A 19,235-nucleotide genomic window follows, 5' to 3' on the forward strand; every position below is an offset into this window, starting at 1 on the left:
CAAGAAGTTGTAAAGCCAACAGTAATGGGAATATATGTAACTTCTCATGTGCATTTAAACTTGCTGCATGCAACATATTTAAGTAATAATTTAATGTGTTCCATAACAATATTCCAACCAATGATGCCAATGGATTTTAATAACTCAGTATCTTGACTCTATTTTTTGGTTATTCATTTGTTTGCCATTTGTGCAATGCCAAAAGCTTTCCAACATCTAAAAAGTGCTATTTAGACTTGTTGACAGCTGGATCTGGTGCTATATGGATGCAAACACTTTCTTCCTTGTATTACAGACAATCTTTTTCTGTACCTTCTAGTACACAAATGGAAAATAATTTTTTTATGATTTATTAAAATGTAATTCATAGAGATTATAAATCATAGAATCTCTACAGTGATGGGGCAGGCCATTCGGACCATCCAGTACACACCGACCCTTTAAACAGCACCCACACTATCTCTGTAACCCTGCATTTCCCATGGTTAATCCTCCTCATTCCTGGATAATTTAGCATGACCAATCCAACATCTTTGGATGGTGGGAAGAAATCGGAGCAAACCCAAGCACACACGGGAAGAATGTGCAAACTCCACACAAAAGAAAAGTTGTCTGAGGCTAGAATTCAACCCAGGTCCCTGATGCTGTGAGTTTGCAATGCTAACCACTGAGCCACCATGCCATTAGTACAAGTATAGAAAACTGATTTATATAAAATATATAACCATGAGTACAATGCATTTTTACCAGCAATTAAGAAATGACACAGGATCTTTATTCCCTGTAAGATCACATAATTCTTTTTTAAAAGATTTTAATTATCCTGTCGAGCAGAAATTCTTTGCAGAAATCCTTAGACCCATCATATGAAGTTAAATTGGTAATAAAACTGTTACATAAAATTGACTAACTTGTCTTCTCTTTACACTTCAGTTATGCTAAAATGATGACAAACTTGCATTTCATGTCTGAGTTTTTTTCATTTTGAAAATTGATAAATAGTTAAAGTAAAATCCAATCTCTGTATGCTAAAAGGAGTTTTTGAAATCCAGGGTAATCCATATATGGTAAAAAAAAAGACATTGTACAGCTTAGCAGAAATTTTCTTGGAAAGATCTGTATCAATTTTTTCTTGGTTGAAATAGAGTGACAGGATGAATATGTTGAGTCAGTCATAATGACAATATCTTCATTCATTATGAATAAAACTGCATGATGTACACTAGACTTAACCAACCAATACACAATGCCAGAATGAAGTAGCATTGACCACTTTAACAATGAGCAACACTAAACACTTTTGCAATATTTGTAAATAGGTATCTAAGATTCTATATTCGTTTTGAATGCAGAACACCAAATTGTATGCCATGGCCACTTGTATGTTTTCTATTCAATAAAATGCAAACTTTGCTTAATTTTGCTGCATGGTCTGTTCAATTTAAATGACTGATAGCTGATAAATGGTACATTTAGACAAAGAGTTGTAATTTTTCAAATTATTGCACACATAGGTAGAGAATAATAAGTGTAACAGGCATCCAAAAGGGTTGTAACCAAAAGAGAAAATGCTGGAAAATCTTTGACAAAGGGTCAGTTAGACTCGAAACGTAAGCTCTTTTCTCTCCTTACAGATGCTGCAAGATCTGCTGAGATTTTCCAGATTCCAGCATCCGCAGTAATTTGCTTTTATCCAGAAAAGTTGTGTTGGACTGCAAGAAAAAGCCCCTTAAATGAGTATGCCTAAGTTGGTCTGTTAGTATAGTGCACTAATGTACTGAAGTGACGAGCTTAGGATCTCACTAAAATCTGCATTCAATTATTAAAACTCAATCTAGGGGGAGGTGCTAACAACCTGCTAGCATTTTTTAAAACAAGTAATATGAGAACTAAAACCTTGTGAAACAGAAGTGCTAAACACCACCAAGTTCATGCTATTCTGGATTTTTGAGCCTGAATTTAACTGGGTCAGAAACAAATGGGAGGTCCATTAAAAAAGCCTGGGTATTCTGAGAAAATTGGCAGTTACAAATTCTGACATGATTTCTCCCTCCACCACTGTTACTGATTCTGTCCATAAACGATTGCATTTCATGTCTGAGTTATTTTCATAAAGTGCCCCATTTCCAGTGAGCCATTCAATTGATCTGAAGTAAAGCTGGTAATTGGTAATCTTTTAACATGCATTAGGTAGTGCTTGCAGAAATCTGAAACCTCTCAACAAAGTTCAAAGGGCCACAACAATGTAGCTGCAGGTCTCAATCTAAGAATGTAGAAATGGACCTTGCTTCTATGCAGGAATGGTTAGAGTGTTGTCGCATCCTACAATCAAGCTGTAACAACAAGAGTGATTACAGAGCACAGTGGTTAGCACTGTTATCTCACAGGTCCCAGGTTCGATTCCAGCCTTGGGCAACTGACTGTGTGGAGTTTGCACATTCTCCTTGTGTCTACGTGGGTTACCTCCAGGTGCTCTGGTTTCCTCCCACAATCCAAAGATGTGCAGGTCAGGTGAATTGGCCATGCTAAATTGCCCGTAGTGGTCTGTTAGTATAGTGCACTAATGTACTGAAGTGACGAGCTTAGGATCTCACTAAAATCTGCATTCAATTATTAAAACTCAATCTAGGGGGAGGTGCTAACAACCTGCTAGCATTTTTTTCTATTTTAAAACAAGTAATATGAGAACTAAAACCTTGTGAAACAGAAGTGCTAAACACCACCAAGTTCATGCTATTCTGGATTTTTGAGCCTGAACTTAACTGGGTCAGAAACAAATGGGAGGTCCATTAAAAAAGCCTGGGTATTCTGAGAAAATTGGCAGTTACAAATTCTGACATGATTTCTCCCTCCACCACTGTTACTGATTCTGTCCATAAATGATTGCATTTCATGTCTGAGTTATTTTCATAAAGTGCCCCATTCCCAGTGAGTCATTCAATTGATCTGAAGTAAAGCTGTAATTGGTAATCTTTTAGCATGCATTAGGTAGTGCTTGCAGAAATCTGAAACCTCTCAACAAAGTTCAAAGGGCTACAACAATGTAGCTGCAGGTCTCAGTCTAAGAATGTAGAAATGGACCTTGCTTCTATGCAGGAATGGTTAGAGTGTTGTCACATCCTACAATCAAGCTGTAACAACAAGCATGATTACAGAGCACAGTGGTTAGCACTGTTATCTCACAGGTCCCAGGTTCGATTCCAGCCTTGGGCAACTGACTGTGTGGAGTTTGCACATTCTCCCTGTGTCTGTATGGGTTTCCTCCGGGTGCTCTGGTTTCCTCCCACAATCCAAAGATGTGCAGGTCAGGTGAATTGCCCATGCTAAATTGCCCGTAGTGTTAGGTGCATTAGTCAGAGGGGGGTGGGTTACTCTTCGGAGGGTCGATGTGGACTTGTTGGGCCGAAGGGCCTGTTTCCACACTGTAGGGGATCTAATTTTAAAAATAATAAATTATTACCTGTTGCAGTTAAGATTACCACTGTCCTCAGGTTCTTTGACAGTGGTCTCCTCAACTGATACCTGAATCGGGCAGGGAAGGGTATTACGAGGAAAAGTTTGGCAGATTGGGTATGAATCCAATGGAGTTCAGAAGAATAATAAGTGATCTTATTGTAACATACAAGGTTCTGATGGGCACTGACAGGGTAGATGCTGAAAGGATATTTTCACTTCTGCAAGCAACCGGAACTGTTTTAAAAATAAGAATTTTCTCATTTAAGAAGGAGGTTAGGGTTTTTTTTTTGTTTTCAGGGTTGCAAGCATTTCAGAATTCTTTACCACAAAGTGCAGTGGAGGTTAGGTTCTTGAATATTTTTAAGACAGAAGTAGGTGGATTCTCGAGTCAAAGTGTATCAGGGTAGACAGGAAAGCTGATTTGAAGTCACAACCTGACCAGCCGTGGAATGGTAGAGCAGGTTTGAGGGGCTGAAGTGGCCTGCTCCTGTTCCTAATTTGCATGTTCACACATGCCTTCCAGGTTCCAGAACTGAGCATTATTAATATTAGTGAACCTGCAGTTCATGCTGGCATTAAGTAAATGATTAATACTCTGCTGAAGCAAAAATATGTCACTTTGTGCATAACCAGTGCAGTAATATCAGACTTGGGGGTTCACACAATTTACAGAACTCTCCACAAATCCAAAGGCTCATTGACTGCATTTATGTTCCTCAACATGGACCTCTTCACACAACACCACTGTATACATGAATCACAAATCTACTGATATACAATTAACACCAGAATCAATAAAGTGTGGCACTGGAAAAAGCACAACAGGTCATGCAGCATCTGAGAAGCATCGGGCATAACCCTTCGTCAGGACTTGGGTTGGGATATATGGATGGGTTGGACCGAAGGGTCTGTTTCCATGCTGTACATCTCTATGACTCTATGACTAACATCAACAGTGCAGCTTTGAAGTCTGTACGTACCTTCCTGACTCATTTGTATTGTGGCCCTCCTCCAACACTTCATTCGTTTCCCTGCAAAGGGAGTGAGGTGATTGACTAGGACAACTGTTATCTAAGTCTGCGCCACCCCCTCCCCCCCTCCCCTCCCCAACCCTGCACATTTTGCTCATGGCTTCTCTCAGAGATACATGCTTGGCAGATCCACAGGCTAATTGGAACTCAGAAGCAATTCTCACGCCCACGCAAAACTGGTGACTTCCTGTAATATAACTCCCAAAGACTTTCAGAGTTGTGGTTGGTTATACAAGCTTCGTTGCATTTTTACCACTATATATGGACAAAATTATCAGGCTATCTGCAGCCTAAAAACCAGGCAGTAATTTAATTGACATGTTCAGAACCTCATGAATAACACTCCCCATGGGTGATAAGTACAAAAGCAAGCAGAAGTAAAAATTTGTCCAATTTGAACAAAGTCTTGCTTCACAAGAATGCAGCAATTATCATGAAATTTATTTCATTGGGCAGTAAATATTTTCGGAACACCTCCCACCCAATTGTTTCCTTGACACTTCAGTGGAGTTACCACAGGTAACACAGGTGTGGTAACTCTGCGGAAATTTCCAGGCAAATGCAGTTGTGGTTCCTGATTTATCTTTACCCCAATGTTATGGCAGACCTGTTTGCTGATTGCAAAAGAGATTTCTTAAACACAAATTTTGAAAAAAAAATCTTTTCTAAAATGTTCATTTAGAGGTTAACATTTTTAAAACTTGAACTGATGAACCCCTGACTCAGGAGTTTAAGGGTGGTATTGAGATCATCTCACTGGACTAGTCATCCAGTATTCCCCAGGCTAATGTTCCGAGTGCATGGCTTCAAGCCTCATTTTAGAATATAAATTCAATGCCTCTGAAAATGAAAGGCTAGTCATCGGCGATGCTATCTTGAGACCACTGGATGGTCCTAAAACCCCATCTAGTTTCATGCCATCCTTAAAGGATGGAAATCTGTCATCCTTTCTTGGTCTGACCTCCATGTAACTCCAAATCCACAGCAAGCTGGTCGATTCTTAGTTGTCCAGTAAGTCTTTTGCTTCTAGAGCAACTATGAATGGAAGACACCTGTAGATCTTAATCAGTGAAGTCCCTATCCCATGAGAGTACAGGTATCCCCTGCTGTCCGAAAGTAGAATGTTCCTTTTGTAAGCTGAAATGGCGTAAAGCAAAGAAGCATTAATTTATTTGAGAAAAATATTGTCTTTTTTCTGAAAAGCGAAGATCCTCTTCGGATTTCTTTCATTTAGCGAAAACAGGTACTCATGTAGGTCTTTCGTAAAAGCAAAGTGCCCTAAAGCAAACTTTCGAAAAGCAGGGGATAACTGTATCAGAGCAGAGTAAATAAATCTGCATTCACATTCTTTGTTCAGTCTTTAACCCTCAGTACAGTCCTGCTTTCAGTGTTATCTTTTAGATGAGACATTACTCAAGGCCAAATGTCTACTCAGGTAATGTAAAACCATCTGGTAAAGAACAAGGAGTTCTCCGGGTTGTCCCGCCCAGCATTTATCATTCATCCACGTGCCAAAAATTATTCATTACCAACCGCCCCATTTAGGACAAATTGAAAGGCCTTTTCGACACGACCAATGATTGCGTTGCTTTCACACACTCCGCGCACTGTTTTTGTAAAAGAACTTAAATCATTGAGGAAATAACATTGGAACGTGGCAACATTCTCGCTGAACTGTACTGGTGACCACTACAAGCGCCAATTTCCTCGCCTTTCCTGGAATCAGAGAGGAGCGAACCCGCAGCCCCTGCAGGCTGACAGGCAACAGACTGACGCAGAACTTCAGGGAAATTGTACAACCCTTGGCTGCAGTCCATGGCCTGGAGCCGCTTATCTTCTACCCAAAGTCGTCTCCGATTTATTCTCGGCGCTCCCCGTGACACAAAACAGGCCTTTGCGTGCAAGCTAAAAGAGAACCCTCTCTCGTCCAATCCCTGTTTACACTGTGCGTTCTGGCGTGACTATCTTTTTTGACCAGATTGATGTTGTCAAAAATAGGGAAGATCGTCAGGGGAGGTTCGAGAAATAGGGGGGGAGCTGGTGAAAGAAAGAAAGGCTTAATTGTGGGGGGAGTGGAGTGTTGTTGAGACCAGTTTGGACAGGCTACTTGGCTTAGGGATATTAATTCATGGCCATGATTTTGTTTTTACAAAAGTTTGAGTCAAATCTGTCTTGGGTGTTGGATTACCTTTAAATGGTGATACAAATGAAGAGGGAAACTGGCACGATTGCAAATTTGGCGCTATTTAACTATCGCTTGTTTTGTGTCACTCCATATCAATGTCAGTCTTGCAGCGTCCAACAGAATAGATATGGCTGGGGTCTCTTCAATATTGCATTATGGTCCAGAAACACCTCTATTTTAAAATTCTTGCCCTCATCCACAAATCCCTCCAGAGTCCCAGCTTATAAAAGCATAAGAACTAGGAGCAGGAGTTGGCCATCTGGCCCTTCGAGCCTGCTCTGCCATTCAATACGATCATGGGTGATCTTTTCATGGCCTAAGCTCCACTTACCCGTAGTCCACCTTCCTTGTAATGTCATCACAGAATTCCAAAAGAGTAGTTAAGCATGACCTGCTCTTCATGAACCCATACTGTGTCTGCCTAATGGGACAATTTCTATCGAGATGCCTTGTTATTTCTTCCTTGATAATAGACTCAAGCATCTTCCCCATGACAGATGTTAAGCTAACAGGTCTATAATTCCCCATCTTTTGTCTACCTCCTCTTTTTAAACAGTGGTGTCACATTTGCTGTCTTCCAATCTGCTGGAACTGCCCCAGGGTCCAGCGAATTTTGGAAAATTACCACAAGTGCACTTGCTATTTCTCCCACCTTCTGTTTTAGCACCCTGGGATGCATTCCATCGGGGCCAGGAGACCTATCTATCCTTAGCTCCATTAGCTTGCCCAATGCTACCTCTTCCATAATAATGATTGTTTCTAGGTTCTCATCTGCCTTTATCTCTTTGTCAATCACTGGCATGTTATCCGTGTCCTCCAGTGTGAAGACTGACACAAAATACCTGTTCAATGTTTTGGCCATTTCCTCATACCCCAATACTAGATGCCCCTTCTCATCCTCGAAAGAACCATTGTTTACTTGACCCATTCTTCTTCATTTTCTATATTTACAGAAACTTTTGCTTTGTGTCTTTACATTCTGTGCTAATCTTTTCTCATGTTCTATCTTGCTTTTGTTTATAGCTATTTTTTGGCTTTCTATTGACCTTTAAAGCTTTCCCAATCTTCTAGTTTCCCCCTGGTTTTGGCCACTTTGAATGCCTTCTCTTTCAGTTATATAGCCTCCCTTATTTCCTCTTTTGGCAGATTACCTCTTTTCTTACGGTTCTTCCTTTTCACTGGAATATACTTTTACTGAGCACTTTAAAAAATTGCTTTGAAAGTCCTCCACGGCTCTTCAAGCGTCCCATCATAAAGTCTTTGTTTCCAGTCTACTTTAGCCAAGTCCTCCCTCATCCTATTGTAGTCTCCCTTCTTTAATCTTCTTTTATCTTCACACTCGCCATCTGTATTCTAAATTCAACCACACTGTGATCGCTTCTTCCAAGAGAATCCCTAACAATGACATCATTAATTACTCCTGTCTCATTACACAGAACCAGATCTAGGATAGCTTCCTCCCTTGTCGGTTCCATTACATACTGTTCAGGAAAACTGTCGCGGATACACCCAACGCTCAAGGCTACCCTGACCGAGCTGGTTCGACCAATTGACATGTAGATTAAAATTACCCATAATAATTGCCATACCATTTTTACAGCCATTAATTATTTCTTTATTTATTGCCTGCCCCAATGTGATGTTATTATTTGGTGGCCTATAGACTACACCTATGCGTGACTTTTTCTTCTTAGAATTTCTAATTTCCACCCACACGGATTCAACCTAATATCTTGGAATATCACGTTATATATTAATGATCTGGATGAAGGGACTGGGGGCATTCTAGTGAAGTTTGCCGATGATACAAAGTTAGGTGGACAGGCAGGTAGGACTGAGGAAGTGGGGAGGCTGCAGAAGGATCTCGACAGTTTGGGAGAGTGGTCCAGGAAATGGCAGGTGGAATTCAAAGTGAGCAAATGCGAGGTCTTGCACTTTGGTAAAAAGAATACAAGCATGGACTACTTTCTAAACGGTGAGAAAATTCGTAAAGCCAAAGTACAAAGGGATCTGGGAGTGCTAGTCGAGGATTCTCTAAAGGTAAACATGCAGGTTGAGTCTGTGATTAAGAAAGCGAATGCAATGTTGTCAATTATCTCAAGAGGGTTGGAATATAAAAGCACTGTTGTGCTACTGAGACTTTATAAAGCTCTGGTTAGGTCCCATTTGGAGTACTGTGTCCAGTTTTGGTCCCCACACCTCAGGAAGGACATACTGGCACTGGAGCGTGTCCAGCGGAGATTCACACGGATGATCCCTGGAATGGTAGGTCTAACATATGAGGAACGGCTGAGGATACTGGGATTGTAATCGTTGGAGTTTAGAAGATTAAGGGGAGATCTAATAGAAACTTACAAGATAATACATGGCTTGGAAAGGGTGAACGCTAGGAAATTGTTTCCGTTAGGCGAGGAGACTAGGACCCGTAGACACAGCCTTAGAATTAGAGGGGGTCAATTCAGAACAGAAATGCGGAGACATTTCTTCAGCCAGAGTGCAGTGGAGGCCGTGACGCTAAATGTCTTCAAGGCAGAGATTGATAAATTCTTGATCTCACAAGGAATTAAGGGCTATGGGGAGAATGCGGGTAAGTGGAGCTGAAATGCCCATCAGCCATGATTGAATGGCGGAGTGGACTTGATGGGCCAAATGGCCTTACTTCCACTCCTATGTCTTATGGTTCTGATGGTCTTATATTCCTTGATATCTGGCACCTTCAGCAAGTTTTTGGTCACCTGCAGTAATAACTGTCTGTGTCAAATTCTATTCAGTGTCAAATTCTGTTGGGCACTTCAGTAAAATGTCTTAGAGCATTGTATGTTAGAAGCAATAAATTAACGTTTGTGTTGTAATTGATTCTACAGCAGGAGTAAGCAATAGGGCTGTCCACTGGCAGTCCAGTGTGTGAATATAGGATGCTTGGCAACTGATGTGGTGACCAACAGAACCGCAGTGATGGGCTAGTCATGCCCAGTGTTTGCTGCATGTTTTGTTATTTGGATTTGCCGCTATTTCTCATATTATCCAGCCTTTCACGCAGAAGATTATAGTTTAGGTATTGAGAGTCCAAAAAATGTGCAACTCAAGATTCAAATGTCTACCTTGCATCTCAGCTCATAAAGGAGCATGAATCCGGCAAGTAAACTGTGTGATTATGGCCTATGGTTAGTTCGTAATTCTATCTATCCAGTTCAGATCTCCAACCATTCTGTTGCTTTAAATGTTGTTTAAAAGCTACTGCTTTCACCAAATTATTGGTCACCAGTCTTGCTGTTTCTGTCTTTGAGTTGGCATTATTCTTTGGTTATTTGAATACACTTCTGCAAAGCACTGTGGGATGTTTGACATTTTTAAAGGCAATTTGCGAAAGCAGGTTATAATAAGGTTTTATCAGCTGTTATATTGGCATGCATGCAGAGATTATAAAGAACTGTTTAGTAAGTGCTTAGCTGGTAGTTATGAGAGGAAATACTTTGTTGTGAAGAAAAATCACTCAACTACTTCAATATGATGAATGAATAGCCAGTCGAAGGCTAATTTTGCTTCTCTGGTTATTTGAGGTTTGCCATACCTGTGATTATACTATAAGGCAGGGTGAGGAGACAGGTCCAAGGTCCACCTCCTAGAGTAGGACGGAGTCCCACACTGTTGGTGTTATTCTGAACCACAAGCTCAGAATAACTGTTATTAACTGTTTGAGCCATCCTTTGGCTGTCTAGCATAATCCTTGCTTTGCAGATGTGCAGAATGTACACTGATCCTCTGTGCTGATGAGTGCACTGGGAGTGTGGGAAGGGAACTTGGGAATCCTAAACAGAGCATCCTTTCTTCCATTCCATATCGAAGCATCTACAAATTAGTCAACTAACCAAATGTTCATCCCAAAAACAATTCATAGAGTGAATTTTAATCCAAATCAACAATTCATGCATCTTCATTCAGTGGCTACTGCCTTTAAGAGTTGCAACTGAGTGTCCCCTGCTGATGACAAGATTCTGCCCATCATAAAATTCAAGGTAGCATATTGTGTGTGTACATAGGATTGTCTTCCTGTGAGCACAATACTGGTACACACAAAGTTTAGCATGCTTCAGACTGGTGTTGTAAACTTATCCTGAGGTACTGACATGGGGTCTGGGTGTCCTGAAATTGCTTGTCCCTTCAACACTGAAGACAGCTGGAATATCAATATCATTTTCTGCAGTCAGTCTCCAATGATTGATGAGACCAGTTTGAGAGGAGAATGAGAGACCACAGGTTGAACAGCAGATTCCAGATAAACTAAGTCAGGATCTTGATTCTGTTAGTGAGACTTCCTCAGCTGGTACTTCAATTCTGTATCAGCAATGCAATGGACTTCACATTTGGTGGTGCTTTCACTAGCTTTTTGGTCACATGCTCTTATCTTAAATAATTCACTCCCACTCATTGATGCTGGCAAAAGCTTAGAATCCCACAGAAGCCCCTTCTCACAGTGTGACAAAGTGATCACAAACTAGAGATTTGTTTTTTTGATAATTTTTTTAATTTCAAAAGCTGGAAAAGAGCTCCAGAGTGAGAATATTTCAAACAATCTGTAAAGCTCTGTTCATGTAAGCATCTTTGATGGACTAATAAAAGTAATCGGAAATTTAGGCTAGAAAAAAATGAAGCCAAAGTAAATAAATTATGCTGTGCATTATATGTGGAATTTCTATTGTGCTTGCGATGTGGGGAGGTAAACTCTTTATTTCTCTCTGACATTTACCCACACATGCCATCTATTTGAGTGAGTTTCACTTCAGAAATCAAAATGGAGAAAGACAATGAATGATATAGATGAAACAAGAAAAAAGAGAAATTAATAGGTTAAAGCATGGAAACATGTCAATTGAAAAGTAGAATAGCATCCAATTGAGACTGTGCAGCTGAAACACATCTTAATGGATTAAAGATAGAAAACATAACTCATGCATCGAATAAATAAAGGCCAGGAGTTCATAACTCCCACTTTGTAAGATAAATATTAATTGCTTTACAGTAGTTATTACCTAAAGTTTATTTCATTATTTAACCCACTGGATATTGGATTGTAAAAATATTTAAGATAATGGAATGTGCAATAATTCAAACGATAATACAATAATCCAATAATTGATATATTTTTGGTATCAAAATGAAGAAAATTATGTTTAGTACAGTATTCCTATTTATAAGCATAACTGTTAAATATGATTTAATACAGGACTAACTGAATGTGATAGTGGCATCTGCTGGCTAAACATTATTGCTACATAGCCTTTCTTTTAACAGGCTATCCAAATTGGGTCTCTTTTACATTTCACAGGGAACATAGAAAATAGGAGCCAGACTAGGTCATTTGGCCCAACACAGCTGTACAACTAGATCACAGCTGATTTTCTACCATAACACCATTTTCCCGTCTTTAATTTCAATTTGAAATTTAAATTTTCATTTGAAATGTCAACTAGCTTGGGTATAAAGTCAGTTTTTAAACTAGATTGCAAGTTTACGGTTTCCTATGTTAATCAGACATAGATTTATCCTATTGAACTTATTTGGGCTGGAGATTTAGAAGAACACAAAGCATTATACTGCAAATACAGGAAATCTGAAATACAAGTAGAAACCCTGGAATTAGTCTGCAGGTGAGGCAGCATGCATGGAAACAGAAACAGAGTTAACAGGTCGAAGGAGTAACACAAGCTGTTAATAAACTATACGTAAATAGACTTTACTTGGATATCCAGAAGCCATTTGATTAGGTGCCCAAACAACATTATCATGGAAAATAAAAGCTTATGGTGTTTGGTTAACATGTTGGCATGGAAAGAAGATTAGCTGGCTGACAGCAAACTGAGATTCTGCATAATGAGGTATTTGCCTGATTTACAGGATGCAACCAAACAATCCAGCAAAGATGTGAGCTGGGGCCTCAACATTTATATCAATGACTTAGATGAGTGGAGCAAAGGCATGGTATCATATGACAATAAGGTAGACCAGCAAGTAGATTGTGAAGATGACATAAGAATGTTGTGGATGAACATACTGGATTGACTGAGTAGGCAAAATTCTAGCAAGTGGAGTATGATGTGGGAAAATGTGAAATTGTTCACCTTGCAGTAAGGTAGATATTTCAAGGAGTTACATCACATTGCAGCACCCAATAACTACAAAAAGCAGAAGAAAATTATCTATACAACAGTTTCAAGAAACTCAGATACCCAATAAACACAATCTGCCAATTCCTCAGGAACAAACCCAAACAAGCAGACACAATGCGACCAAAAACTATAGCCACAATACCTCACATCAAAGACATATCACAAATTGGCATCATCATAGCCCAAAAACCTACCAACACTCTTAAACAGCAACTAATGAACCTCAAGGATCCATTAGATATTACTAACAAAACTAACGTCACTTACAAGATACCATCCAAGAACTGTAAAAAATACTACATTGGTCAAACAACCAGGAAACTTGCCACCAGGAGACACAAACACCAACTAGCCATCAAAAGACACAACCCACTACCACTAGTTTCCATACATACAGGCAAAGAAGAACATCACTTTGACTGGGACAATACACACATGCCAGGACAGGTGAAACAAAGACACGCACGAGAATTCTTCAAGGCATGGCATTCTAACCAGAACTCTATCAATAAACACATTGACTTAAATCCTATCTACCTTCCCTTAAAAAAACAGAAATGACCATCTCCCACCTTAAGAAACCAAGGCCCATGAATAGAGAGGTGGGACATATCGCCAGTGCTTCACCGGAGACTCTCACTGATGATGTTACCTAGTATGGTGACGAAACATTTGAAAACAAATCTTCCAGCTCAGTGAGCTAACTTACAGACTTATCCTGGTCTTGTTTCCACTGGAATTTAGAAGAGTGGGGACTGACTTGACAAGGCAAAGGCGGAAAAAATGTTTCCACTTGTTGATTTATCCAAAGCTAGGGGTCACCCGTCCATGACAGGGACAAGGAGATTTTTTTTCTCTCGGAGAGTTGTGCAACAATGGAACCCTCTGCCTCAGATGGCAGTGGAAGCATGGTCATTGAATATTTTTAAGAGCAAGGTGGACAGATTCTCAATAGACAAGGGAATCAAGGGTTACTTGATGTAGATAGGAAGGTGGTGGAGCAGTTTGAAGGGCCAAACAGTCTACTTCTGCTCCTAATTTGGATGGTGGTATGATTCTTCTTCAGATCCACACAATGTTAGAAATGAACAAATATTAAGCATGAACAGAATGATATAAAAGAGAGAAGGGAAAGAATAAGGACAGAAGGGCTACAAAAGTGCAGCTGTCCACAGAGTTAAAATGATAAAAGTGATGATCCTGTCATGGAAAAGGGGCTGGTAACGAAATTATCCAGTTTGCCTGTTTGTACAGTAAAAGATTAAAATATACTATGCTCAGTTCACATCATGTCCCCATCACCAATTATTAATTATATAGCAATGGTGTATTTGATTATGTTGAGCTCCTTAATTCCAGGCACTAACCTTGAATTCCTAAATATAACACACCACACAAGCCTGGAACTACATTATTATTCCTGCGATAGAGTCAAAATCCTGGAACACCCTTCCCAATAACACTGTGGGTCTGCCAACAGCACAAGGACTGCAGCAGTTCAGGAAGACAGCTCAACACCACATTCTCAAGGGGAAAGTTAGATTAGATTCCCAAAAGTGTGGAAGTAGGCCATTGAGCCCAACAAGTCCACACCAACCCTCCAAAGAGTAACCCACCCAGACCAGTTCCCTCTATTTACCTCTGACTAATGCACCTAACACTATGGGAAATTTAGCATAGCCAATTCACCTGACCTGCACATCTTTGGATTGTGGCAGGAAACCCATGCAGACACAGGGAGAATGTGCAAACTCCACACAGACAGTAGCCCGAGGCTGGAATTGAACCCGGATCCCTGGTGCTGTGAGGCAGCAGTGCTAACCACTGTGCTGCCCCCAAAAATAGGGATAGCAAGTGCCTACCCATATTCTGTGAAAAAATATATAAAAAAGCAGATTGAAACTGTGCTTCTCTGGTTAATCTGTGTATCTTTGCAATGTGTCTCACTGTTACTAAAAAGTTTTAAGTGTGTAACGATTCGGGCCTAGTTCAGTTCTTAACCATCTGCCCATCTGAAATAGAATCACAGTGCCTAAAACCTCATTGACCTTTAACATAAAATTTAATGGAATGTATTGTACATATTGTTATGGCTAAGATGGAAGGAGTGCACTATCTTCGAGCACCACTACTCCATAAATCACAGCATAAATTTAGTTGTTTTACCCAGTTCCTGATATGGTCAGTCATATGCTTTCTCCACGACTTAGGATAAAAGGATCCATCAAACATGTTTCTTTAATAAACTCAATAAATCAATTGATTAATTGTGAAACAAAGTTGATTGGAGATACAAAGGTGGTTCACATAAACACACACCAGGTAAAGGAAAAACCATGGATTTCTCTCTGCAGAGATTTACTTAAAAACACATTTTTGGACAATTTTGGACAGTCTTGAAGAAAAGTAGAATAGGTATGGAATATTCAGATGGCTGTCAATCCAGCATTCTGGTACTATAGAGTCATAGTACAGCACGGAAACAGACCCTCCTGTCCAACTCGACGACAGATAAATAGACATGCCTCTGGGGTCTTGGCAGATGCAACATGCTCAGGAAACATGATATCTAGAAGTCTTCCAAATAGTTTTCTGAAGGATAATCAGCTTTCACACAGGACTCACAAGAAGGGTTTTAAAAAAAACAATGAGCTGAGCAACCCTTTCCCCAGATGAACCAAATAATCTCCGGCTGCATGCAATACATTATTAAAACAGAGACTAGCTCTCTTGTAATTAGAAAAGCCAGGCAGGTGACTTCCAGTAAGCAAGTCTAGCAACTTGATGAAACAATATGGTTTTCAATTAATGCCTTCTTAAAATCAATTTCTCAATTATCCTTCAAGATTCAAGGTCTCAAAAATTACAAAGATTTCATAACAATATTTTTATAGATGATAGTTCAGAAGCAATAATTTCACAATGAAATTAAGCATATTTTCAATTTGAGGTTACTTATATGATTGTATGTTTCATTTGAATGGTAAAATGTGATTGTGCTTCTTACATTTCTGCAGTACTCAACAGCAATAAAAGTGAGTACTTTTATAGCATTCATTCTTACACTGTATCAGTGACTACACTTTAAGAAATGTGGCATATCCTATGGACATTAAAGACACTTTTTAAAAAATGTATTCATTTGCAGAATGTGGCAATCAATGACTGGCTAGCATTTATTGCCTGTCCCTAGTTGCCCTTGAGAAGGTGGGGGTGAGCTGCCTTCTTGAACTACTGCAGTCCAACTGCTGTGGCTTGACCCACAATGCCATTAAGGAGAGAATTCCATGATATTGACCCAGCAACAGTGAAGGAATGGAGATATATTTCCAAGTCAGGATGGTGAGTGGCTTGGAGAGGAACTTGAAGGTGATGGCATTCCCATGTGTCTGCTGCCCTTGTCCTTCCTGATGGAAATGGTCATGGCTTTGGAAGGTACTGCCTGAGGCTCTTTGCAGAATTTCTGCAGTGCATCTTGTAGATAATACACACTGATGCTACTGCGTATCAGTGGTGGAGAGAGTGGATACTTGTGAATGTAGTGTCAATCAAGTGGGTTGCTTTGTCCTGGATGGTGTAAAGCTTCTTGGGTGTTGTTGGAGCAGCACCCATCCAGGCAGGTGGAGAATATTCCACCACACTCCTGACTTGTGCCTTGTAGATATGGACATGGTCTGGGAAGTCAGAGGTTAGTTACTCGCTGGGGTATTCCCAGCCTCTGACCTGCGCTTGTAGCCACTGTGTTTATATGGTGAGTCCAGTCATGTTTCTGGTCAATGATAACCCGTAGGTCATTAATAATGGGGGATTCAGTGATGGTAACACCATTGAATGTCAAGGGATGGTGATTAGATTGTCACTTATTGGAGATGGTTATTGTCTGACATTTGTGTGATGCGAATGATAATTGCCAATTGTAAGCCCAAGTCTGGATATTATCCAGATCTTATTGCATTTGAACATGGACTGTTTCAGTATCTGAGAAGTCACAAATGGTGCTGAATGTTATGCAATCATCAGCCAACGTCCCCACTTCTGACCTTATGATGGAAGGAAGATCATTGATGAAGCAGCTGAAGATAGTTGTGCTTCAGACACTGCCCTGAGGAACTCCTGCAGAGATGTCCTGGAGCTGAGATGGCTGACCTTCAACAACCACAACCAGCTTCCCATGTGCCAGGTATGACTCCAACTAGTTGTGAGTTTCCCTGATGCCCAGTGATTCCAGTTTTGCTCCTTGAAGCACTCGATTGAATGCAGCCTTAATGTCAAGGGCTGTCACTCTCACCTCACCTCTGCAATTCAGCTCTGTTGTCTATGTTTGAACTAAGGCTAGAATGGAGTCAGGAGCTGAGTGGCCCTGGCTGAACCCAAACTGGGCATCACTGAGCAGGTTATTGCTGAGCAGGGCTGCTTTATAGCACTGATGATGACACCTTCCATCACTTTACTGATGATCGAGTGTAGACTGATAGGGCAGTAATTGGGCGGGTTGGATTTGTCCTGCATTTTATGTACAGAACATGCCTGGGCAATTTTCCACATTGTCGGGTGGATGCCAGTGTACTGGAACTGTACTGGAACAGTTTATATTGGGGAGCAGCAAGTTCTAGAGCACAAGACTTCAGTACTATTGTCGAGATTTGCAGTAGTCTTTACTATTGCCCGTAGTCTTTGCAGTATCCAGTGTCTCCAATCATTTCTTGATATCACGTGGAGTGAATCAAATTGCTGACAAGTGGTATCTTTAATGCTGGGGACCACTGCAGGAGGCCAAAATGGATTATCCACTGAAGACTCTTGCGAAAGCTTCAGCCTTATCTTTTGACCTGATGTGCTGGGCTCTTCCATCATTGAGGATGGGGATACTTGTGAAGCCTTCTGCTTCAGCGAATTGTTTAATCTTCCACTACCACTCATGGCTGGATGTGGCAGGACTGCAGAGCTTAGATCTGATCCGTTGGTTGTGGAATTGCTTAGCTCTATCATTTGCTACTTATACTGTTTGATATGCAAATAGTCCTGTTTCGTGGCTTTAACAAATTGACACCTCATCTTCAGGTATGCCTGGTGCTGCTTCTGGCATGACCTCCTACAGTCTCCATTGAACCAGAGTTGATCCCGTAGTTTGATGGTAATGGTTGAGTGGGGGATATACCAGGCAATAATGTTGCAGATTATGCTGGAGTATAGTTCTCCTGCTGTAAATGGCCCACAACACTGCATGGATGCCCAGTTTTGAACTGCTAGCTCTGTTTGAAGTCTATTCCATTTAGTATGTTGATGGTGCCACACAACATGGAGGTGATGCTCAATGAGAAGGCGATAAGAAGATCTGTGCAGTGGTCACTTTTACCAATACTGTCATGGACAAATGCATCTGCAGCTGACACATTGGTCAGGATAAGGACAAGTATGTTTTTCCCTCTTGTTGGTTCCCTTACCACCTGCTGCAGACCCAGTCTCGCAGCCATGTCCTTTAGGACCCGACCAGCTTAACCTGTAGGACTGCCACAAAGCCTCTCTCAGTGGTAGATGTTGAAATCCCCACCCAGAGTACATTTTACCCTTGCCACTCAGTGTTTCCTCCAAGTGTTGTTCAACGTGGAGTAGTACTGATTCATCAGCCGAGGGAGGATGGTACGTGTTAATCAGCAGGAGGTTTCCTTGTCCACATTTAACCTGAAGTCACAAACCTTCGTGAAGTCTGGAGTCAATGTTGAGGATTCCTACAGTAACTTCCTCCCCCTCTGCCCTGCCAGTGGAACAGGACCTATCCAGGGATGGTGTTGGCACTGTCTGGAACATTGAATATGATTATGTCAGGCTGCTGCTTAACTAGTCTGTGAGACAGCTCTCCCAATTTTGGCACTCGTTGCTACTAAGGAGGATTTTGCATGGTCAACGCGGCTGTCTGTGCTGTTGTCTTTCTCAGTGTCTTGTTCGGTGCCAGGTGAACAGTCCAGTTTCATTTCTTTGTTACTTTGTCGAGTTTGCTCCAACTGAACAGTTTCCTGACCATTTCAGAGTGCAACTAAGAGTCAACCACATTGCTGTGAGTCTGGGTCAAGTGTAGGCCAGACCAGGTAAGGATGGCAATTTCCTTCCCTGTAGGATATTAGTGAACCAGATGGGTTTTTCCTGACAGTTGACAGTGATTCATGATCGTCAGTAGATTCTTGATTCCAGATTTTTTAAAAATTGAATTCAAAATCCACCATCTGCTGTGGCAGGATTCAAACCCAGGTCCTTAGGAAGTTAGCTGAGTCTCTGGATGAATAGTCCAGTAATAATACCACTAGGTCATCGTCTCCTGCCATCTTGTGTGCAGAGAGATGAGACAAAGTTATTACAAAACTGTGTGATAATGTAATGTGCCTCACAACACTTTTATAG

This window comes from Chiloscyllium plagiosum, chromosome 23 (assembly GCF_004010195.1).
Source record: "Chiloscyllium plagiosum isolate BGI_BamShark_2017 chromosome 23, ASM401019v2, whole genome shotgun sequence".
Taxonomy (NCBI): domain Eukaryota; kingdom Metazoa; phylum Chordata; class Chondrichthyes; order Orectolobiformes; family Hemiscylliidae; genus Chiloscyllium; species Chiloscyllium plagiosum.